Genomic DNA, 24,710 nt, shown 5'->3' on the forward strand with positions numbered 1-24,710 from the left:
AAAGGAAGAGCGGGGTAACAGAAAGAGAAGTAGAGGGGGTGAGAGAGGCCTTCTAAGCATTGAACACCCTGAGGTGTAGATCCCTCAACTAGAGCAAGTACTTGCATGTGGGGGAGATGTTACATGGAATGGTCATGCGCGTGCTAGTTTGTATATACGGCTCCTACATTTAAAGGCTCCAGCTATCTATGCACACAATGCATAATGTATCGGACATTCAACCCAGTGTGCAATTAGAAGTGCTTACACGCAACCAGTGCACGCATTGAGCCTCAGCCACTATAAGACAGTGTTAAGGCATCAGATACTCCTCTCCCTCCCCCACTACAGCGCCTTGTTCTTTCTTCATCTTGTCAGGGGGAAAGAGGGAATGAGGATAAGATAAGGCCAGGCTATCTGCTTGGTTTGCCCTCCATTTGAAAGGGGCAACGTGGCAGTATGCAGAGAGGGAAGGAAAAAAGGGGAGGTCTATCATACAGCAAGCTTGTTTCAGGTTAGCATGGGGTGCTCAGTGACAACAAGCGGTAATCCCTCTTTCCCAGGCCTAGAGGGGACAGAGAGATAGCGAGGCGGAGGACGGTAAAAGAATAAAAAAAAGCTGCCAGAGAAAGATAGCTGCAGATATGTGAGCTGACCAGGACCAAAGACTATTTTCCTCAAGAATATTTCAGTTAAGTGGACAAATTTCAAACAAATTATCTCGTTAATGAGGCAAAAATGTCAAATTAATCTCAGTTTTCTTGACTGACATTTCATTGGAGGAAACTCTTGTCGGGTTGTCATTTGTCAATAATCCCCATATAAATACCCACGAACTACCAAAGTAATGGAACCCCTGGTCTCCAATACAACTCTGGAGAGGCATCCATTATGAACCTGTCATTAATGTGATCCTGTAGTTACTCAAGTTTCCAAATCCCTAAAAAAGTATGTCATGTCGTGTTTTTTGACTCCCTCACCTAACACCTCCAGACTTACAGTAAATAGCATGTGCATCTCAGAGAGAATCCATGTCTGTTCTTTGACTAACTGAGAAGTAGGGGTAGCATTCCTTCAAAAAGCCAGTTCTCCACTGCCTACAATCTATAAAATTGCTGCGGAGGATCAATCTGGTCCAAAGACAGAGCTACAGTCTGTCTTCTCCTGAGTAGCAGGGCTGTGTGTAACCTTATCCCCTGATGGATGTGGAGAGGGCTGGCTTTAATCCTGGACTAACAGCCAGTTCTCTGGCCCTTGATTGCTGCACTGCACAGAAAAACAGCCCAAGGGGACAAATATAGTCTTCCTTTGATACCAAGGGACCCAGGTAAGATTTATATTTGTGGGTATGACTACATATGTGCATACATGAGGTGAGGGAAGGGACAGAGAAAGAGAGTGTGAAAGAAAGGTTGATTTTATTATTTGTGGGTATTGGGTATTTGTTCACACCTAAATCGTGGCCATCAATAACAATCTCACTGAATAATAAGGTATAAAGGACCTTGAGCAGACGGAGCGGGAGGGCTTTGATTTCACATAAAAGCCAGCACATACAATATTTGGATCTTTGTCTAACCTCCATGTAAACAAAGTATATAAAATATGATGATATATGATATCCTTCTGATAAAGTGTGGCGGCACCTTACATACATCCCAATTCTCAGTTTTCCAGGGAATAAAAATCCTTTCACTCATAATTTTTCTTTGCCTTAATTTTCTCATTTTTTTGGGAATAGATTTTATTTGGGGAATTATGATACAATAATGGTTTTTACACTGCTTTTACCCTTTTTCAATTGTCAGTATACTTGATACAGAAGTGTGTAAAGTTCTTATTTGACTTTGTCATTAAAGACAAATTAATTTACATTTAGGGTAAACAGACCACACAGCTTCAACACCTAATAGAGATCTTGATCCTAATTAGTCACTCAGTTCAATGCTTTGGGTCACAGGTTGATGGGTTGACGATTGCTGTGTAGTCCGAGATTCTAGTTTAATTCCCAAACCAACCAAAGCATTATTGAGCTCGAGCACTCGGCCTGCACAAAGGTAGGTAGTCAACGCAAACAAATATTAGCTAAAATCGTGTGAAACAACCCAACACAGATATGATTGTATCTGTCTCTTAAAAAAAGAACTCCATGGGGTTTTCATCATGAGGCCTTGTGGTTTCAGTGCAAATATTTATGACTACCCTCAGCTGCTTGAGTTGGTTCCCTCTTGACAGTTAGAATGGCAAGCTTTTTTCTGTTTATAGACATACGGTGCAAAAGCTCACACATGGTCATTGACATGCTCGACAGACAGCAACAGGTTAAGGTTCTGGATTAGCTGTAAGCTTTGGCTCATGTAAAACGTTTGGACGGGAAAGAGACGTTTTCAACAAATACTTAATTTGGAAGGCTTGTTTGCTTCAGGCAATGTTTTTATGTCATTATTCAAACTATGCAATGTAGTGTAATTATTCAGAGTGTAGAACACACAAGATAGTTGTGAGGTTACATTGTGGAATGCACTGTGCTCCGTGTACACTGCCTCGTCTGTATGGGTTAATTAAAATATGGTTAAGGTGAGCCACATTTCAGTGGAGTGAGACTTAATAAAGTTTCAGCAATGCTTTCAGGTTATCAGTTTTCAGAGTAAACGTAAATCCTGCCTCTTAATGGGCGAAAATAATTTACTGTAACACATAATTACTTAAATGTGCCAATCCCCTGGGAGCAAATAAATTGTTTAAAAAAAAAAAAAAGGCCCCCCATGGTGGCAGTGATGCCCAAGTCATTGAAGGTGACAGTGCCAACTTGGGCTGGCACCGTTCCCAGTCTCTCTAGGGACCACATGTGGCATGCACCATTGCACGGTATATATCTGTGCCAACAAGCAAGCTACCCCCTGCCTTTGCCCTAAAATATGCCCCTTTAAATGCGCTCACCTGCCAAAATGCCCTCATGCACAACGGCCCGTGCAACCTTTAGAAAACCTTACTGTCATCTTTCCAGCTCACCCAGGAGGGCAGTAAATGAGGAAAATATACATTTTAATTGAGCTACTTAGAGTGCCTTATGCCCTTGTGCTGGCAAAAAGACTGTAACTTCTATACGCACACAGTGTACAGTGTTCCGGATCATCCATCTCTGCTGCCAATGAAGCTACCTTGCCCGAGGGTGCAGCTACGCACTGCAATGCCTTCCTATGGGGACAGGGCCACTGACACTTCAAGTCACCTTTTTCAGTCCTATTTCTACTTCTCTCCCTTCCTCTCCTCCTCTAAAAACTTCCTTTCCTCCTTCATGTTGCTGCAAATAAACAGCGAAAAGGGCTTAAGGGTGGCCGAGTGGCTGATTTCTTTTTTCTCCACGCTCCGTCCCATTTCCTCTAAAGTTATGGTCCCCAAAAATGGGCTTTAATGGGAAACTGAGGACAAGGTAAATGGGGACTTTATCTGGCCATCAGTTTGGCAGTTAGAACTGCTGCCGAATGGGCTTTGAAATCTCCTTAAGGCAACTCTGAGGTGGGGAGAGGAAGAGAGACAGCAAGGTGGGGTCAAAAGTAGAAGAGAGAAAGAGAGAGAGAGAGATAAGAGCTATATAAGGGATAGAGGGAGGATGGTGAGAAAGAGATTGCGAGTGATGGGAGACAAGGGTGGCTGAAAATGACTGTATGAGCAGAGCGTATGGGGGAGAGAGAGGAAGAGGTGGAGATATGATCGGTCAGTGAGGACTAGAGGAGGTCAGAGTTGGATTAACCTGCATAAGGATTAGACAGCGCTGTGAGGGGAGCCTCAGGCCTACAGCAGCTGTTGCCCAGGGTGCCAGTCACTTTTCACTGCAAGATGTTTGTGTGTACGTTTAGCTTAATGGATAAAATCCGGTTATATGAGTGTGGGTGCTGTACATCTGCAGCACACAAGTAGGGAGGATATAGTTGACAACCTGTATAGCTGCACTAGTCTCATCCACTCTTGTCGCCATATTTCTATCACTATTTTTCATGGACACAGGTTGGCAGCTTGCTTGCTATGTGGACTTATGACATTAATGATAAAGCTCTGATTGTTACTCCTGTTTTGGAAACTTTTGCTAAAATCCCCAACTTTTTTAAAGAAATTACTTATGAATTTGAATAATTTCAAATATATATTTGTGATTTGTTTTTAGGATTTGTGTCTTGTGTTGGAATGAATGGGCTTGAGGCTGAGTGCCACAGACAGGGTAAACAAGTCAGAAAGTATTGAGAGACAGACATACATTGTTGGTTTTGGTCAGTTTATGGGATTTGATGATAATAAGAAATATATACAATAAAGTCAGGCTCAGCCTTTAAATTATTTAAATAACAGGTAAAATCACCTTGTTGTAAAGTCAGCCTGAAGTGACTAGACGCCCTATTTTGCATTTGACTTTAAGTTTCTGTCAAGATTTATGTGGTTAAATATGCATATACATGTGACCAAGTGTCATCCTTCGCACATCTAAGCACGCCAACAGTTTCACCAGAGCTCTCCACCATCTGTGGAGCTGCCCATCTCTCTTTCTCTCTTATCTTTTGGACTCGGCTGCAGAGGGGCTCTGGGCTATGTCATCTTGTTTCTAAACACACACACACACACACACACACACACACACACACACACACACACACACACACACACACACACACACATCCTTCCTCCATCTCTGTAGGAGACAGTGGGCTTGGCTTTCGCTCTGATCTCTCCATGCAGCCTCCGAGCCTTGGAGATAGGGTCAGCTCAGCGCCTGATGGCCTTCCAATCCGTCAGAAACAAACAATACACACCCATACACATGCACGGCCCTAAACATACAGTCTCAGGAACTCACGCATCACACACAGCACGGGTCAATAACCAGGGTATACCAACAGCAATCACAGGACTGCTGGACGTGGGGGCTGTGTATTTGCGTGACATTCGATCGGATGGATTCGCCTTGTTCTTTGCCAGTCTCCCGGGAGAGGAAGCCGAGGGTGGGGAAGCGATCTGTGGCATTCTTTCAGGGATGATTCTCCTCTCCGTCTCTCAGATGATAGTGGCCTTGGATCACAATGGGTACACTACGGGTCCCGCATTGAAACAATTGCTCCTCCATGGGCTGCCTGTATTCTCTGTTGACCCATGGGGGGGATGGTTTATACACCATTAAAGGTTTGGTTTTCATTGCGGGTGTGTGGGTGTATATACAAGCACGCGGGAGCCTTCAAAACTGTGTATCATGGGTGTGTGTGTGTGTGTGTGTGTGTGTCTTTGAGCAATGTGTTTGGGAAACAGAGAGAGAGAGAGCTTTTATCTGTATTGTCAGGGGATAATCACACAGCATACCCTTGAATATCCTGTGTGATAAAATCTGATGTGACACTGTGGGATTGGAGGGATGATTGAACTCTTGTCTTAAAGAAATCAAGCAAATCCACCGTCACTCTGCTTGAGACGGGGATACAACACAACAATGTCAAATGACTATGTTTGGAGCATGAGGCAATCAGGGAAATAGTATAACAGTCACAAGGCAGACCAACACACATTACCCTCTGAACATGAAACCCTGCTTACACCAGGGATGATTTATCTCAAACAATTCTTTAGTGAATTGCATCGGGGAGTGTGTGTGCATGCATGTGTGTGGGTGTGTGGGAGTGTGTGCTCCTGAATCAAACAAATAGAATCCATCAAGAACTGGAAGGAATTGTATTTAAACAAAGAGTAGAACTGAAATTGCAAATTTATGAATTTATATTGTGTTTTATAGATGCTAGTGTCATTTTTCTCTCAGTACTTTCTGATCCTCAACAGGAATTTGACTCAAAAGTTGGGATTCACTATAAAACAGCCTTCCTCTAGCTGTAAAAGGATGTAGTGCCTTGCTTAAAGACACTTCAGCAGGGATGGCGTGTTTAGAGAATACAACCCAGCACACGCTTTGATGGTTAAACATTAATGGGAGTCCACAAGCGAAGTGAAGCATCTATACATTCAATTTACACCGTTTTTAACCTCCTTTCAACCTCAGAAACAGCTGCTTGTCAAGCTCCTAAGAAGGATCCTGAGAGGGATCTGAAATGTGCTGAACAAAGTACTTTTCAAGTAGGCTCCATGAGAAGAGTACAGGGAGAAAACCATTACATCTTCATGGATTGATCATTGTATTTGTTATCATTTATCGTCGGCAGTGCAAATCTATCCATAGTGATGCCGGAAAACTCATTGTGAACCTGAAGCCCATAATTGATAATAGATATAGTTACATTTGCAACATGTAGCCATTTGAAGATTTGTGTGATTTGGACAAGTGCCAGTTGTGATTATGCTTGCAGCAGAGAAAAAAGAACAAAGAAAAGAAGTCCCATGCATCACATGTCCGTGTCCTGGCATCTGTGTGGACTGTTAAATGTAATCAAATGGAAACTTAAGATGTGTTCTGTTACATGTTACATGAGTGACAGATGCTTCAAAAATCACTTTCCTTGTGGGTTGTCCCTTTATATCTCTGCTCTGTGAACCACATTGTCCATTTGCTCTACTTTTAAGTAGACCTCATGCAGTCTAGTCCATCATTGTGCCAACATGACATGGAGATAAGCATTGTTCAAATTTCACTTTCATAGCAAATAAATCAAAGTACAGTGAAATGTGTATAAATTATGCACAAGATATCCAGTAAAGGTTTCCATTGGACTGAATTACACAGACATAATTGTTGAGCTATAAAAATGGCATCTTGGATTTGAATATTTCATTGAGTATAAGTGTGATCTACTAGAAGTGTATAGAGATATGCGTGACATTTGTTGAACACAGTGAGAAAAAAATACAAAGCTAGCAAAGCTACTTCAGAGGAAATTTAAAGCAAACAAGATGGTTATTGCATCATTACAATACAATCAACAGTTATACTAAGAAACAAGGTATGACAAGAACTTCATGGAACAAGTAAGTGAATAAGAGGCAATGGACACTTTTTAGATGGTTCTAAGAGAGAAAACGTATATTTGCCTGCATCTTGGAGAGGACAAACAACCTACGAATGGTAGCCACTTCCCATTAGCATGCCATCTGCAATGCGTAGAGATGTAAGAGAAGCCGAGCTCATAAAGCCTTGCCTCTCTGAAAGATTCTCCACGCTTGACCTTACAGATAATACTTCCGCTAGATTTTGGAGTGCTTAATAAGTAATATTCTGCTAAAGGCCAGCAGGTATTTGGAGCAAGGAATCATTATTGAATGAGGCTCAGACCAGGTTTATGGTCCCAATTATGCTAGGCTATAAAAGTCTGCTACTGGCCAAGCAAAAACTTTCACTGAGTTTCCAAGTTGCTGAGGAGAGACTCCAGACTCTAAATTCATTTGAGAAACATGCTGTGCAATTATGATCATGAGATGGGGGGAAAAAGTTGCATCATACTTACACCAGCTTTTATCTCTGGTCATATCAAGGCTACTATCCGTTTAAATATGCAGCTTTCAAGACTGACAGTGATTGGAAGGAGACACACAATGGCTGCATCTACACAATGAATTTTGGGTTTGGTACACAGAGCAAAAATTCAAACCATCAGTTATCTCAATAAGATAACGTTTTCAAACATAATCCCTTGATTTGATCAGAGTAATATGACTATATGAATGTGCATGAATAGATTTCACCCAGTACACACAGCAGATGAGTTGTAAATATTTCATTTTGACTCTGGGATGAGGTTCTATTAATTATGATGAAGAGGGTGGGGGGCTCTTGCTTAGAGACTGTGGTAAAATGGATATTACTCTCACCAAAGGTTTTATAACAACTCTTGTGGTTAAGATAAGACCATGAATGACACTGAGGGGAAAATTCAGTCTTCCATCCTCTACCTATATAATTATATAATATCCCCTCTTCCTCTCTTTTACTCTCCTGTCATCTCTATTCCTCTCTGCTGGCCCTGAACCCGCACCCGTTCCTTTTTCTCTTTCATGGTCTCATTTGTCTTCTTGTGTCTCTCTCTGCCAGTCTCTGTCACGCTTTCACCCTCCTCTCATCTCTCCATTCCCCCCCTCCTTTCCAGGAATGGATTCAGGTGAGCCAATTTCATCTCGGTCATGCCTCTTGTTTGCAACAGTCAATTCGGCTTCTCGGGAAAATGGCCTCCTCTCTTCATCGAGGGCCTTTTCATTTGGACAACTTGGCTCCCTTGCCCTAACCCTGAAATTACTTTTGGGTGGTTGTGAAAGGGGTGATGCGTTAGTGTGATAAGGTGCCGTCTTTTCATGCTGGACTGACACCTCTGTCCAGTTGGAGTGGTTTTGTTTGGCTCAAGCCAAGAGTGAAGGGGGCCACAAAACAGATTATGAAAATGCTATTGGCCAAGGTGCAACTTCTAGTGATACTGGTCCCACTTGAGCAGCCTGCTGAGTCATAATTAATGTGAACACCATGGGAAAAAAGGACTATCCTAACATGCTGATGTTTAGCAGGTATAACGTTTGCCGAATTCACCATCTTAGTTATGCATAGTAGCACTAGAAGTGCTTGTACCCAGTTTCATGGCAATCAATGTAACAGTTGTTGACACAGTTTACTTAAAACAAGGCATGTCCCAAGTTTTTTAGGCCCTGATCCTTTGACATTGGGGATCTGCCAAATCCACGTTGGATCCAATGATTATATTTACCTAAATGAGTTGTCACATTCACACATTATGTTTCACTCCCATATTCTGCACTGTAGAGGCTGGCTGTTGTAAAAGACAGCTGCAGCATCAGCAGGCAGAGGTGGGCAACACATAGTAAGGTACAGTAAAGAGAAGGTCTGATTTGGTCAGCTTCATTTTAGTTAGTGCTGATCTATTAAAAATATAGTACCAATAAGTACCAATTCTTAGGACATCTCTACTCAATGCCAAAAAGATGAAAAGTGAAGGCATCATCAAAGCCATTAGGATACATTGTCTGGGTACCATGAATGTCTATACCAACAATTGTATCCATCCATCTTGGTAGATGTAGAGATATTTACTGGATAAGTGAAAACTTTGACCTTTACTGGTGGCGCTGGATGAAATGTCACTGGATCATCAAAGTCAGTAGGCTTCATCCTCAGGGGACCATGACTGTCTGTGCAGAATTTCAAGGCAATGCATCCAATAGTTGATGAAATATTTCAGGGTGGACCGAAGTGGTGGACCAACTGACCGATATTTTTTGTCCCCTGAGCCCATCCTCCAGCTTACCTCACCCTTCCCTTTGTGTCTGAAGAGAAACAGTTTTTGTGTTTCATCAGGCACTTCTTTTTTGCAAGAATCCAAGCAGACCTTCATCTACCAACCTTGCTATATTTGTCAAGCAATTAAACTGCGTACAAACCATGGAAGTACATTACAATTAGCTTTACACTGTTGTAGCCGCAACCATATCAGGTGTAAGATGAAACTGATTTTATGAGGAAACACTGCTGTGTAGCATATTTCTGCTCAGAAGACTGAAATGGCATACAAAGTGGGACGGGATGTTCCCTTGACATCGTTCTTTAAAGTTAGGATGATGAAGTCAGCAGCTCATTAATGCTTTGTTAACATTTTCTGTAATGGGTAATGAATTAGGCACAAGCAATATGACAACCTCTGTTGTAAGAATACGCTCTAACCTGTCCATAAGCCTCGTCATTTCTGAAAAGAGAGACCAATCAAGTTTCACATTAGGTGACAGACATATGAATGTAACCCAACGATGCTGATCCAAGTGTGCAAGTATTCTTTTGATTATGCTCCTCTAGCTGCGTTGCTGTATTACTCCTCCTCATCTCTCCCTCTTTTTCTCCTTTTTTGCCTAACCCTCTGAGAGATCACCCTGTCCACATGCTCCAGCCATTAGCTAATAATTCTCTCAGATCATGAGTCGTTTACCTCACTCACTCAGGCACCGCCACGCTCATCTAATGGTGATGACCCGGGTGTGTGCGTGTGACAGAAACTTTTGTGTGTGTGTGTGTTAGCGTGCGTGTGCTTATACATGCTCTGCGGATGCATCTGTTACCTGCGCCGCCTTCACGTGTCATTGGCTGCGGGAAATGAGAAGCCTTCGCCTCTCAGCCTCCCATCCCGAGGAATAGGAGCTGGCGCACAGCTCTGACCGGAGGCAATCAGAGTTAGCTTTAACGGCGGGAGCTAATGAGTGAGGGCTAGCACTGCGACTGTGTAAAGAGGGTGCAGAGCCATGGCGATGCAAACATGCTCAGTTGATTTTGACGCATTGCAAGCACACACAGACACACACACATTACACACAGGAAATGGATGACTTATTTAAACTGTATTGGCATTGAGGTGGGGAAACAGTAGGGAGGGAACTTAAAAGTGTTGAATAAAATACTTAAAGTACCCTTAAAACGGCATCTCAAAAACCTGGGCAGTTCCTCATATGGCAAACTATCTTCAAAATGTTCTTAATTGCATGTATTAACCCCATCCTGTCATATTCAACTGATTAGAATGCAACTAACATGCAACAATGCACAAAAACATCATTCCCTCATTCTCCCATTTAACATTTTTGTATGCGCATACATACACACAGACAGTCCATTACAACTGTATCCTCAAGGGAAATCAGGACTGCATATGTCACATGTTGACATTATATCCTTATCATTACTTGATGCATAGGAGCGGAATTAACACAATTTCCCCTGAACATTAGAAATCACATCTGTAAATGTTGAAATAAACAAACAATGGAAATTTGAATAAAAGTAAGCAATACAGAGAGCGAGAGTGAGAGAGAAAGAGAGAGAGAGAGAGAGAGAGAGAGAGAGGCTGAAGACCAAAAACACCCAAACACTCCCCTGCTCTCAATCAAAGATAGGATCACAATAAGATAAACACACACACACGCATGTATGTCTGCTTTCTTCCTCTGACCTCCCTGATTCTTCCAGTAAAGAAATAGGAATAAGGAGGGGGAGAGAGAGAGAGAGAGAGGGGAAAGAAGAGGGGGAAGGGAGAGGGAGGAAAAGAGGGAGGAGTAGAATTATGTCTATCGGTGTGGATAATTGAATGTTGGAGCGTTTTTCTCCAAGCCTTTGTTGTCCAATCAATACAGCAGTTCCCAAGGGAGCTAATCTGTATTAGCAGAATTAGCCTGCTGGCTAACTCAGATGTCTCAACCAGACCCCTTTTCCTTGTCCACTAGAGTGATGTGGGGATGCGGGGCCACTGAGAGTTGCGTGAGGATGACGTGCAGGGTCATCTGCGGTAATGTAGAGGTAAACACAAATGTACAGAGGATGGTGTATTTCATGTATTTACCTCAAATTTCAAGCTTTATATCACCCTGAACGTATTGTTACTGCATCAAAAATGTGTTAAATTGAGATTAAGTGGCTATATCCACCACAATATCCCTGTTCATCTGTGTCGGTCAAAACAGTAACTTTGGTTCTCTGAGCATTGATGACTGCTCGCTCAACTGAATGTCTGTTATGTGGGGAAAATTGACTGCTTAAGTAGGAAAATGGGAAATCAGTAGTATATAAAGAAGGGGTATTAAGTGATGCCAGCATAGTTTTAAGTCTGATGCATGAAGTGATGGCAACAACATAAGTTTCACTATTTTGCTGGAACTTTATCCGCCTTGAGAAAGAAAGTGAAACATCAGCCTGCGATAATTAACACCATCAATCATGCAAGATGCTCTGTGGTTCCAGGTAAGATGCTCTGAATTTGATAGAAAATGATGAATATGAATGATGGAAGGGAACTGGTGTTTATCAGTAGCACCTTTCACACAAGTTACAGACACAGGGGAAACCACAGCGCCGTGTTTACAGCGCTCAACATGGAACATATAAGAATTAGCGGGGTGTGTGTCTGGTGCGTGGTACACCTGACTATGCTCCATTTGAGTTTAGATGTGTGCTCCACTCCGTGTTTGTGTGTTTGTGCGTGTGTTTGCGCATGTGTGCGTGTGTGAGCATTAAGAATGAGCGGCCTGCTTGCGCTAATGAGAGGTGAAGGGAGACAGTAATTGAAACCCTGGGGAGAGTGGGAGACGGAAGTGGAGGGGGGGGGTAGCAAATGGAAAAAACACACTCCCTGTACTCCTTTATTTTCACCATGGATCTAGGCAGCATGTTTCCCCAAGAGACACCGCCGGAGGGGAGAGTGCTCTTTCTCTCTTTTCCCACGTTTCATGTTGTGCGGTTACGCTACAAAACACACAGTCAGGACCTATGAATGAATGACATAAAAAGCCTGATTTGGATTTGCATAAAATAAAAGTTGATTTCTTCTCTTCGAGGCCTCAGTGTGCCCATTCACGTTCTGCTGTTGAATACACTCTTCCACTGTGTGGGCATACCTCTTAAGTGTATTTAAAACCATGTGCACTGTTGGGTGGAGAGGTCAATATAGAGTTACAAAGTTAGGTTATTTTCATGTCAAAAGCAAAGCATTAATTTTCTATACAGACATGCTAGGCATCTGGCGTTTAGAGCTCTTCTGTGGCTTGGTTGGGCATGAAATTGCCTTGGGTGAATCAGTACAATCAGTACAATCAGTACAAGAGACAAGAATACCATATTTATTCCTTAAAGTTAAAGGTACAAGCTTGTGTACATAAAAGCGTAACAAGAGAAGTCCACTACAATCCCCAATAGAGTATTTTCATTAGAATAAATCCCATTCACCTTGCTTAAATTTTTTTTGTGTGCACAGCTAATGCCGAGCTGAAGCTAAAGATTATTCCTCATTTTATTAAATCAGCTCAGTTTTGGATTCTGATTTGAGCCTCCAACTGACCTCCATTCCAATGCTATGCGGGCTAAGTACTGGGTTTTGGAGTATTTAGATCCACCATGCCAGACCGATGAAAAAAAGGTTGATTTGTGAAACAAAGCAATATAAAATCTGTAAATTTGATGTCCAAGAAGCAGGCACACTCATACTCAAACAGAAATCCATTGTATTGGATGACCTCTTGTCCTTTCATACGTTTTCTTGATCCAACATGCACAGCACGTTCTGTCCTACAAGAAAAATTGTGCCTATATACTATTTCAGCTTGGCGGTGATGAACCACAAGCATTGGTTTACTTGACCCTGGCCATATCTGGACACTGTGCTGGACGCTGTGCTGCCTGCTACAAGGGACCGAGGTGTTGTAACATTGTCACCATGTAATAACTCACGGACTGGCGTGCTGACATCCAAGATGCTCCTCTCTCTCTCTCTCTCTCTCTCTCACACACACACACACACACACTCCGGGAAATATTCCAGGGAAGCTCCAGTTGTTTCAAAACGAACTCGTCCCCTCTGACCTAATAACCTACAAAAATAGTTAGACACATACGTAGAAACACACCTACCGACAAACACATTACATTTTCTGATTCTGCAGTAAGGACGCAAATACTGGAAGTTAATAACAATGCTAATGTTTCCTTTCCCAAATACTACACAATTTCCACACTTTCAAGACTATACTTACATCAAAGGCCTGCTTTTCATGTAAGCTCCTTGACCACTGACAAAATTGCACATTTGCTGTATTTTAGATCCTGACAACTCTTGAGATTGGCAGACATTATTCTGGAAAGACTGTAAGGACATAGTGAAAAATAAAAACTTAAATTAAACTCGACAAAAACCTTAATATGTTTCTTCAGAGGTGGCATGTGTTTTGAAAACAAGCTTTAAAGTTGGTACAGACAAATTGGCACACTGCTAAGCCAATCAACTGCAGGCACAAAGCCACTACAAAAGAGGAAAAACAATCTACAATAGGTGCCAACAAACAATACTCATTTTAAACTATAGCTATTACAGTGATTTCCATTGTAGGAAACAATGTACGCTCATGCACACTTAAATTCAGACCTCTCTCTAAAATAGTGCACGGTCCTTGAGATAGTGCTCCCTATTTGTGGCAAATTCTGTATCTAAAAACAGATATTGCCCTAATAAAAGAGGACACATTCATGGGAGTGCACGCACAAACCGTAAATACAGAAAAACACACCCGACAACTTTCTGGAAATCATCCAGCAAGTTCCACCACGGCATCCCCTCCAACCAAATGACTACACATACACAAAAACAGGCACATTGTCTGACAACGGTCATAAATAATTTGCAGCCTCATAGAGACACGACAACTGGATTTAAAAAATCCTTAACTATGTTGCATGGATCACTGTAGATCAAGACTTCACTGTGGCCAATTCAACTTGTGCTGATTATGAAGGTGTAAGGTTCTTTAATGAAAAACTATTAGCAGTAGACCACAATGGGATGCTATGTGTTTATCATATTCCAAAAATAATAACCTTTATGTTCAAATCTAAGCTTGGGTAAGTACAGTACAGTATCTACCACATGTAGATGAAATGATTTGTGATTTGGGTCATCAGCACTAACACCTTTTGTTTCAACTATGTTTGCCAAGGACATCACCTGACCTGTCATCTGGACTCTGGCAACTGCACACCAACTGCAACATTCTATAAAAATAGACACTCTCATAAAATGGTGACACTGCAATCAAGAGGGAGGTGCGACAACACATCAAGGGTCTTATTTTCAGAGTCATCATGAGTCATAATTCTAAGAATATTTTAGGAAGAGGGGTGCTGGCCAAAGTCCAACTGTGGCATGGAAAACAGACAGGGCAAGAGGGCAAACCCATAGACACTTTCTTACACGTGCTCACATGCTCTTATACACACATAAGCGATGACATGTATGCTGCCACTTTTAAATTCAAATATAGTTTCACTGTTAAGGCACAACATTAATGTGCATGCAGGAGCCTTTGAAACCTGGGGGAGGGTAAATGCACTAGAAGCTGTCTGCAGTTGTTAACTTCCAATGCTCCGATCCCCCCAATGAAGTTCCCCAGCAGCTGTGCACACGCCAGTAGAGCACACATTTGTACATGTAAGTTTATGCACGGCGTGAGATGGTGGCTGCCAGTCACTCTGTGAGCTGCAAAGCCAAAATTCCACCACGCAGCCAGTGGTAATTTATAAGCCTGCTTGGTAGCTGGAAAAGTTGAGGCTGAGGACAAATTGTTGCTAGATCCGGCACATTGCATGAAACAGCATTGATACATGTTATCCCTCCAACAACACCAGGGGTACATTCCCAGAGATCTGATCTAGAAGTACAATTTCAAGCTTCTACACGTTTTGTCCGATCATATAGTTTCCAGCCATATAGATCAAACCTTTCAGCAGTTGCTGAAACACAGAAAAAGAAATACCCTGGAGTCATAAAACATGAAAGTGGTAGGAGCCGGCTCCCTTGCTTGGCCCTGAGCTTGCCATTCTAACTTTGAAAACAAGGCCTTAAAATACCAGAGCCTTAAGGGTGGGGGTGGGGGGGGGATTTATGTCAGTTTGCAGAGGGTGAATGTATATTGGGCGTATATAAAAAGAACCAGAAAGGTCTAGCCCATAAATTAAGGCCAAGGGGTAGTGGGACCTTTTTATGCAAGGTGTTCAATGACCCCTCATTGCTGAAAGTCTATTGCCTGTCCTGGTATGAGGAAGCAGGTAAAAATGAATCACACATACATCCGTGCACAAATCACGATTTGATTCTGCTCCTACATGTTTGCAGCTGGTAGATAGTAACTCTGATTCTTTACTGAAGATGCAGCTCTGTTCCGAGCTATTAGTACGGCAGATTAATAAAGACCACACTCGTGTTTGAAACCTCTCACTTCCTCATTGGTCACTTGCTATTGCTTTGCAGATTTACAGTGGTTGAGAAGCACCGAGGGAATGAGTGGGCGGGTGGATGTGGTGAGGACGAAGAGTGGATGGTGCACCTCCCCCTGGTCTCTTCTCCCTCCCTCCCTTCTCAGAACTGATGAAGGACTTAATCTCTGGTGCTACCTCATCAGTCCAATAATCTAATTAGGGGGAAAGGAAGAGTGTCGGTATGGATTCATACACTGGGCTGTGCCTCGCCCCCTTACCTGCCCCTGCTGCCATTGCCGTGGACATTAATCAGAGAAGAGGAACCTCCTCTCCTTCTCCTAGTGAGAAAGAGATAGAGGAGGGGGCATGAAACAGACACTTTCCAAAAGGCCTGGCTTACATATTTCATGGCACATTACGGATGTCTTGCCTCAGCTCCGCCGACAACTCATTAGGACCTTTATGAAGGGGAGAGGAGAAAGTGAGGGAGAGCAGGAGAGAGGGAAAGAGCAGGAAAGCATTCTTAATATGCATCTGTATATCAGTCTCTTTTAGAACTTTCTTTTAGAGTTTTAGCACACGTTTTAATGGACTTTGCAATGGTGGGTTAAAGTGCAGCTTTCTCTCTCTGAATTTTAAAATTATGTACAGTACAAACTTGCTCTACAGGGGAGCATGTAGAAAGCCATGCACTTATTCCAATACACGTGAAGATGGCAATTGCTTTTCACCTGAGGGGCTCCTTCAATGCACACAGAGGTTCATCCCTTTATCTAATTTATTTGTATGGCACCTTTCAAAACATAATTACAAAGCACTTTACAACATCAAAATAAAGATATCCAGTGAAATGAAAAGCATTATATAAAGAACATAACAGTAAGAATAAACTAAAATAAAAGTATATGATTAGATATCAAAGTAATAAAACAATACAACTGATTATTACAAATACACAGCAAGGAATTAAGCTAAAGTTAATTTTCAAAAAAGAGGTTTAAAAGAGGATAAAGATGTGGCTTGCTTGATCTCTCTGGACAATGGAAAAAATGAACCTATCAGAGGATCTCAGGCTACACTTACGCTATGAGATTAAACATTCACTGATATACTCAGGGGCCAGTCCCATCCGAGCCTTAAAAGTGAATATTAAAATCTTAAAATTGATTCTAAAATGCACAGGTAGCCAGTGTAATGAAGCTAAAATTGGGGTTATATGTACTCTTTTGTTGGAATTAGTGAGGACTCTGGCAGCGGCATTTTGAATTAACTGAAGTCTTCATAGGTTGAGTTTGCTTAATCATGAGCAGAGTGAGTTACAATAGTCTAGACGTGATGTGACGAATACATGAATGATAATTTCCAGGTTCCAGGGAGACAAAAAGGGCCGGATCTTAGAGCTTCTGCCTAACAGGGTAAAACAAGGCTGGACAATGCTTTTAACAAGCTGACTGACATTAGGATGATAATCAAAAGTGAGACTAATATTTCTAAAATTAAAGGTGGTATTGGTGGAGAATAAACCAATTTGTTGTGAGACAGGATTATTTTTATTTGCGGTGTCTGGGCCCATTTGTTACATATATTTGATGTGTTTGGCAAACCTGGACAAAAAGTATCGCTATAGTGCCTGATGAGCCCTTTTCTTCCCGTGGTGCAACCTAAACTCACTCCAACTATTGATTTCAATGGGATCAAAAACCCTTCAAGCTTTCTGCATTGGATTACCCAAACATGATACTTAATAATATCAAATATTCATGGTGAATAGATAGCCTGCTACCCCATGACATATTAGACGCCTTTACTTTATTGTTGAAGTGGTACCTTCAATCAGAAACTACCCATTTATGGTGGTTCAGCAGGTACACATCTGGTCTCAGGAGGGACCATTACTGCATGTGCCTGTGATGGTCCGTCTGTGATAAATGGTATGGTGCTTTTGGGTACAAAAATGTACTTTTCTTGTGCTATTTTTGAGTGTTTGCACAAACATTTGCTTGCTGACTTCCACACTTTCGTAATGACAGCTTGTGTGTGTACAAACTGTATGTACAAGTGGAAACTATGACAGCCGCACTCCCTCTTCATCCCATTAAATATTTGTGCTAAAGTATATTCCAATGACAAGCAAAGCAAAGTATTTACATTTGACATTTAGGGACATAACTTCTGTTTGAGCAGATGATTTGTAGGGCAGTTTTCTCAAATAAACTGAAATGTATTTTTACGATGCTTACTAGAGATGGATTACGATGCCAGGTGTTTAATTCACCTGCTATGTGCACAGTTGCAGAACTACATGTATGTGATCAGGATGATGGGAGAGGTGGGTGACGCACACAGAAGGGAGAGAGCTCAGCTGATGGCTTGCTGGTGGCCTGATTGCTCTGGCCCAGCGGCCCACTGAGCAGTGATTGCCACAGCTGGGGTCTCCGGTACAGATTCCTCCAGAGCTCCCATAGCTCAAAGCTGACACCTCCCACTAAGCACTGTCTGCCCAGACCAACCTCTCACAATGCCATTTGTCCTGACAGATGGAAAGACAGAGGTCTGAAACCAACCTATATCTTCTTCCACTGATTTGGCTCATCCATCAATCATTTTCACCCTCACTTTTTCACTTTGTGTCTCTATCTTCTCCTCTGTCCTACCCTGCTATCTTTTCCTTCCTAGTCTTTCGCTTCATCTCATCTCCTTTTTTGTTTCCAGAGTGCAATCCACATCTGCCTTTTCAATATTCCTTCTCCAACTCTTCCGCCCTTTGCCCTAGCGTTCACATTCATTTATTTGGATCGCTTCCACCTCGGAGGGAATAATCCGCTAACTGGTTCATTCATACGGATGACATCATCAAATCCCTTCGTTGCCGTTGGCTGGATTAATCCTGCTCATTCTCTTGCACTGACTGAGTTCATTATGGAGGCACAAATCCAGTCGGCTTAAAAAGAGCGAAGGGGTCCGGGCTACTACTGAACAAGCTCCAGGGGAAGAGAGTGAGTGAGACAGATAGTGAGAGAGGACAGAAGGAGAGGGGGATGAAGGGGAGAGAAAGTACAGTCACTCCAGGCCATGGTCAAAGTGCAGTATTAAACAGAAACGATTTTTGGATCTGCATTTGCACAAGGCTGAAGCATTTCAAGTTATGCACTGTGTGATTTTGGAGAGGATGGTGGGGGCAGAGTGGTAAATTTGAGTGTGTGTGTGTGTGTGTGTGTGTGTGTGTGTGTGTGTGTGTGTGTGTGTGTGTGTGTTAATATGCACAGTACAGAATGACATGTTACAACTGTGCCTCTCTGAAACGTAATGCATCAGTTCCTTGAGGTTTAACGGCTCACTGCAAAGGCCACACAAACATATTATGCAAGGTGCTATGGTAAAGTGGTTTACCTACATTTTTAACCCCTAATGTCCCACAAGTAAACTGTTATATGTGCAGGCTAATGTAGGATGGAGGATTAGAATCTGTGGGATATTATGTGATTCTTTCAATCAACCACTTATCCCTCCTAGAATAACAGTAGGTTTTATCAGCCTAAAGTTATCCGCGCTATGCAAGAGAGGGGATAGTGTTTCTGTCTCCACTATATATGCTGCTTTGATGTTCTGTTGAAAGTATGATGATTGCAATATTGAAAATATGTCAGGGCAATTAAGGTGGCTCTACTAAAAGTATAGCTTAAAATAATTAGTTTATAAAATAACTAAAATAAAGAATAGTACAGTGTGGTAGGCAATCCTGGCACCTTGTAGTAGCAAGGCTCAGTTCAAGACTGGCACAGCTTGATCTTTTTTCGGGAAATGTAGACCATTAGTGTCTCTGCTGTTACTGTGGGAGCTCCACTAAGCTAATTTAGGTTATACAACATTAGATAGCTACAGGCAAGAATGGTAGAGTAAGTGAGGAGGGCGTCACAGAAGCAGACTACATGCCAGGCTCCACAGGTGCAGTGTAATGGCAGTAAGACAACTGGTTTACTCAGATCCAGGTTAGCTGTCGTGGGGAAGTGTCTACTGCGTCCTGGGAATCATGTAGGGATTCAAGAGACTACACAAGGCCAGGTGGTTTAGGGAGGGGGGGTGGATGGGGGCAGGAAGGTCTTTAAGCCCCTCATCTTTGCGTGACATGACTGATAGGATTGCTTTGACTAACAGGCATTTAAGTGCTGGTGTGACCCAGTGGCAGTTAAAGAGGTCAGAGATGAGGCTGTGGCCAATGGCATGGTAAATAAGCTCTGGCATTCTGCATATGCATTATGTATAATTTCTTGCCTGTATGCATGTACTGTGTGTATGTATGCATGTGTGCTGTGGTATAGGATACACATGTGCATGCATTAATTGATTAAGTTCTCCATAAACAGAAACGCATACTGGAACAATATGGAAGCATAGGGAGAGAAAGACGTCAGGACAAACACAGCAAGTCACTTAAGACTACAGTATTTCAAGAGCTAACGGGACAGTGATGTGATCAAACTGATCAGTAATTTTATTAGCCAGGGTTCGTCCTTTTAAATTGGATAGTTGGAGTTAACATGATTCTTTTTTTTTTTTATCCCTTCTCAAATAAAGTGACATTACAAATATAATATAACCAGCTGTTCTGCTGCAATAGTATTGTACTATTTTTGCTATATTATTACAATTATCTATCCGATTGCCATGAAATTTAGAGCAAATTTTCATGGTGCCCAGGATGGAAATTTTGTTGACCCATATCATCTCATCTAATGCCATAATCAGGCCAAAAAACTTCAACATTGACAGTAAACTGAGGATTAATCCCTACGTATCTGATGACCACCAGACCTTTCACCATCAGCTCACATTTTCAGCACAAAACTAGAAATATCTCAAATCATACATTTATGCACCACATTTTAGGATGTCTTGAGAACCCAAATGTTGATTTGAGAATGGTCCTTTTGACCAAAACGTTGACTGACTTTCCAATAAATCAATGGAGAGGTCAAAAGGATATGTGCGGCAATCGACTGTTTTCTTTGGAATGTATTTTGGGGTATTTTGATTCCCTGCACTGCAAAAGAGATAGAGCAAGTGGTGTGCGTGTTGCCCTCTACTCAGCCCACATTTCAGGAACACCACGAGGCTTCCTATTGCTCCCATACAACCCTCAGGCCAAAATGTAAATTTTGCTCAAACAATTTCTCATAATCTACCGGGTAGATTGCTGTGAAATTTTCTAAGTACATTTAAACAAACCTGTTTTTTCCCCACTCTCACACAGATGGAAAAAGTGCCATGTTGATTGTTTTGTACATCCAACAACTTGGCAATGTGGGGGTTGAGGAACACTGCAGCTCCTATGGATCCTAGTCTTTTGTTGCACATACAGTTACGCGTGCGTTCTTTGTGTCAAAGACATGTAGGGCTTTGGAATTGATCATTTCTCTATTTTTAGAGACCTGTGGGCTAACTTTGAAGCATTTTATGTAGGCTAGATATGTGTGCAACCTTGTGGAAATAGTGATGGGAGTGACCAGGGTAACCACTTCAGAAAATGACAGGCAACAGTAAACAATAACAAAAAAAGCACAATATATGGTCCCATTATTTATGTTAAGGTGTTTTTCACTCCCCATGCATGTTGTGTTTTACTGTTAAACGCCAGATTTAACAGCCACTTTTGTGAAGTTCCTTCTGATATAAGAATTCTAATCTTGCAATGAAAATATGCATGGATACCTAGTAGCAGACATAGCACACAAAGACAATACTTGTACTACATCCACATTCAAAAATGCTCCAGTCACAACAAAAGGCCACCTCTGGAAGTGTAGACAACACAACTGTCTGTGGTTTGACTGGACAGTTGTTGGCGATGGAGGGAGTGGGTCATCATCCCTGTCTATCTGTCCCTTCCCACCCCTCCCTTGCTTCTTTCTCTCCTCTAGCCAGATGACACACATTGTGGCTGATCTGTCAGTGCGCTGGCATCATCGGAGCAGGACATGCATGATGTGTCAGAGATAGAATGTCACGCTAGAGGCCCCCGGATGGAGGGAGGGATGAAAGAGGGGAGAGATGACAGATGAAGCGAGATCGACAAAAGAGTGTGGTGCACAAAAGCAGGATGGAGGGAAACAGGTGGATTGAAGGTGTTAGGCAGAAAGAGAGACAAGGATGGAATGGAGGGATCAAGTGAGGGGGGATAAGCACACGGAGACAGATAGAAAGAGATTATTTCGAATGCCAATGCTTCACACTCTCAGCGCAGGCATAAGGGCAGCAAGGTGGCTGCTTACACAACACACACAGACTTGCACACATACACAGCTACATGTTGCCAAAAAGACCTGCTGAGCGCCTGCAGAGACATGAGTCATAGTATCCATATCACTACGCCACAACACATACAAACAAACATATTGTGCAGCTTGAGTGCCGCCGTTAAAGGCATTTTGACATTTCCCTGACAAAAAGGAGAAGATCTGAGGCTTCTGCCTGGTTGTGTTGAGGGAGTGAGAGAAGAGCAGCAGCTTTTCATCGCTCTAGTTGGTACAGTACAGCAGAGCAATGAGTTATAGCTGGCCTCTTACAACAAAGCTAGAGCCTGTGTTGTGTGTGTGTGGGTCCACAGTTGTGAAAGGTGTTCTGTGTGGGCTGGTGTGTGTCAGTAAAGACATAGATAGCAAGTGGGTGTGTTTACTAATGTGTGTTAGTGGAGGATGTAGTGTGTTAAAGCAAGTGCGTTCGTGTGGGTGTGTGTGTGTGTGTGTGTGTGTGTGTGTGTGTGGGATAGCAGGGATTTAATGGGATTTCCAGCTCAGCAGAATGCGCCTGCTCGTTTCACACCCCCCAACACGTTCGGGCGCGTGCATGCACAAACACACACTCTTTGTATCGATCCGACCGCCAGCCGCAGGGTCATTCATCAGATGGTTGGACACACCCAGGTGTGTTTTACTGTTGGCCAATGCTCAGCAGCGCATTCGAGGAGCAGACAACCATCATCAGAGACACACCGGAGGAGAGAGAGAGAGAGAGAGAGAGAGTGAGCGAAACAGAGAGGTGGATAAAGGAGGGTCAATCTTACAGTAACAAAATGAGAGCAAGTTTAAAAAAGAAATAGTCCCATGAAATATACACAAAGAAGTGGTCACAATGGGTATCACCAATACATATGCGACTAATTTGCTTTGACAAATACATTTTGGAGAAAACTTCACTGCTAACTGGATTACATTCACTGTTTCTTTTCCAATCCGTGAAGTGTGACATCTTTGTAGTGCACAGAAGTCATCAGTGGTGGAACGGGGATTTGTACAAAGCATCAAGATGCACTACAGGTTCCATCTACCGCCACACAAGCAAAATTTAGATAACTAAAAAAACCTGAGGTGAGGGACAGATTGTGGTTTTCATTAAATATCTTAATAGTCAATGCGTTTCATCTCATGTTTCACGTCAGCGTCCCAGTACTGATCTCATCCAAGTGCTTTTCGCTGACATTGTCCTTTAGTTGCCAATGAAATATACTGTTAGCTAACGTTTTGCAGACACGTTGGGTATAAGTAATTCCTTGCTATGTTTTTCCAACAACATAAGTTAAAATGTCATGTGTATTAATGCAATTTTTATCAGGTGGGGTTGTAGAGTTGTAATGACGGAGGTGCATCTGCACATGGCAATGATCACCAGTGTCGATCCCTGGGATAATCATTATAGCGAATAAAATGGTTGAGTACCTTTCTGTTCAATCCCCTCTTTTAATGTGATTTACAAACACCAGGCAGCTAAGAACCAGACTTCTGATTGCCATATTTCTTGCTTTCACCATTCAGTCCCAAACTCATTCCATCATTTGCTTAACATTTCACTAAAGCATTCTATGAACTACCTCCAGACATTATGCAGATTTACTACCGCCAACAGTCAAGCCTGACAAACGCCTGATTTGCTACCTGATATTCACAAAGGCTGATGTCAGTGATGGTGACTGTCACATCTCTGAGATACAACAAACACAACCTGACACACAGCAGTCTCAACCTCCAACCTAATGATGGGTTAACAGTTGCCCCCAACACCATAGCAACAACTCCTTGGCCTTGTCATCTCAGTACCTCTGATTCAATTACCTTGACCTCGACGGGTGCCTGGGCCTCCCTCCCAGTCTTGCTCCTGTAGCCACGGAAGGTTAATTGAAACGGAATGCAACATTAATTTCCTTATTAATGAGAGCAGGTGACTGGCCGCTAACTATAGGAGAGGGTGACCTCACTCAGACTTTTTTTTTTAACCTTGCCTTGTTAGGGAAATGCCACATGATAGATCACAATGTGCGATCATGTAATCAAAATGTACCAATGTGCTTTTGCCACATTTCCCCTTATGTGTGTACAATGTGACTATGGTTGCGTGTACCTTTGGACTAAGCCGTGAACACCCATATGTCAAACTGGCTGTTCACTTTACAAGGAGGAGAAAGCGTGTACTTTGAACTCATCTGCCCTGATACCAAAGAATGCATACCTTATAGAGATGCGCGATCAAATATACACACACAACCTCAAATGCACTGTGGTGCCTGACATATAAGACACTCAGCCTACTCTGAAACTCTGTAGTGCTTCACTTGGGTTACCTACAGCTTGGCGCTAATACAACTGAAGATTAGAGAGTCCATTGTTTGTGTTTTAAGAGAGTCCATTGTCAGTGCTTATAGGCTGCTGCATTGGGTTTCTGTCTTAATGCCTGAATGGTACAGTAACTGTTAGCTTCCAGTCTCCCTTTTGTTCTTTCACTGTGATTAAGGGTTCAAAAAAGAAAAAAAAAAAGTCAGGTAAGCAGTTTTGACAGCCACTAAAGCACATTTGCGTGACATGTGTTTTTGTGATCAGTTGCATACCACTGAAGATGATTATATGCTACGTATTTGTATTTATGGGTAAGACTCCCTGCAACCATGTGCTTTCACCCTCATTCCAAAGTAACGTAAAACTTTACATTTAAGATAAACTTTCAGTCATTTGCACACCCACAATGCAACAATACTCCACGT

General features: G+C 42.3%; 1 protein-coding gene across 1 annotated transcript in view; it reads left to right on the forward strand.

Moving 5' to 3' along the window:
• Window positions 1-586, forward strand: part of sec24d (SEC24 homolog D, COPII coat complex component) — a 367,406-nt gene extending 366,820 nt beyond the window's left edge. Inside the window, exon 24 of the transcript XR_011585946.1 lies at window positions 576-586. The gene's annotated coding sequence lies outside the window, so the exon portion shown is untranslated. The remainder of the gene's footprint in view (window positions 1-575) is intronic.
• Window positions 587-24,710: the final 24,124 nt, after the last annotated feature.

This window comes from Pempheris klunzingeri, chromosome 23 (genome assembly GCF_042242105.1).
Source record: "Pempheris klunzingeri isolate RE-2024b chromosome 23, fPemKlu1.hap1, whole genome shotgun sequence".
Classification (NCBI taxonomy): Eukaryota; Metazoa; Chordata; class Actinopteri; order Acropomatiformes; family Pempheridae; genus Pempheris; species Pempheris klunzingeri.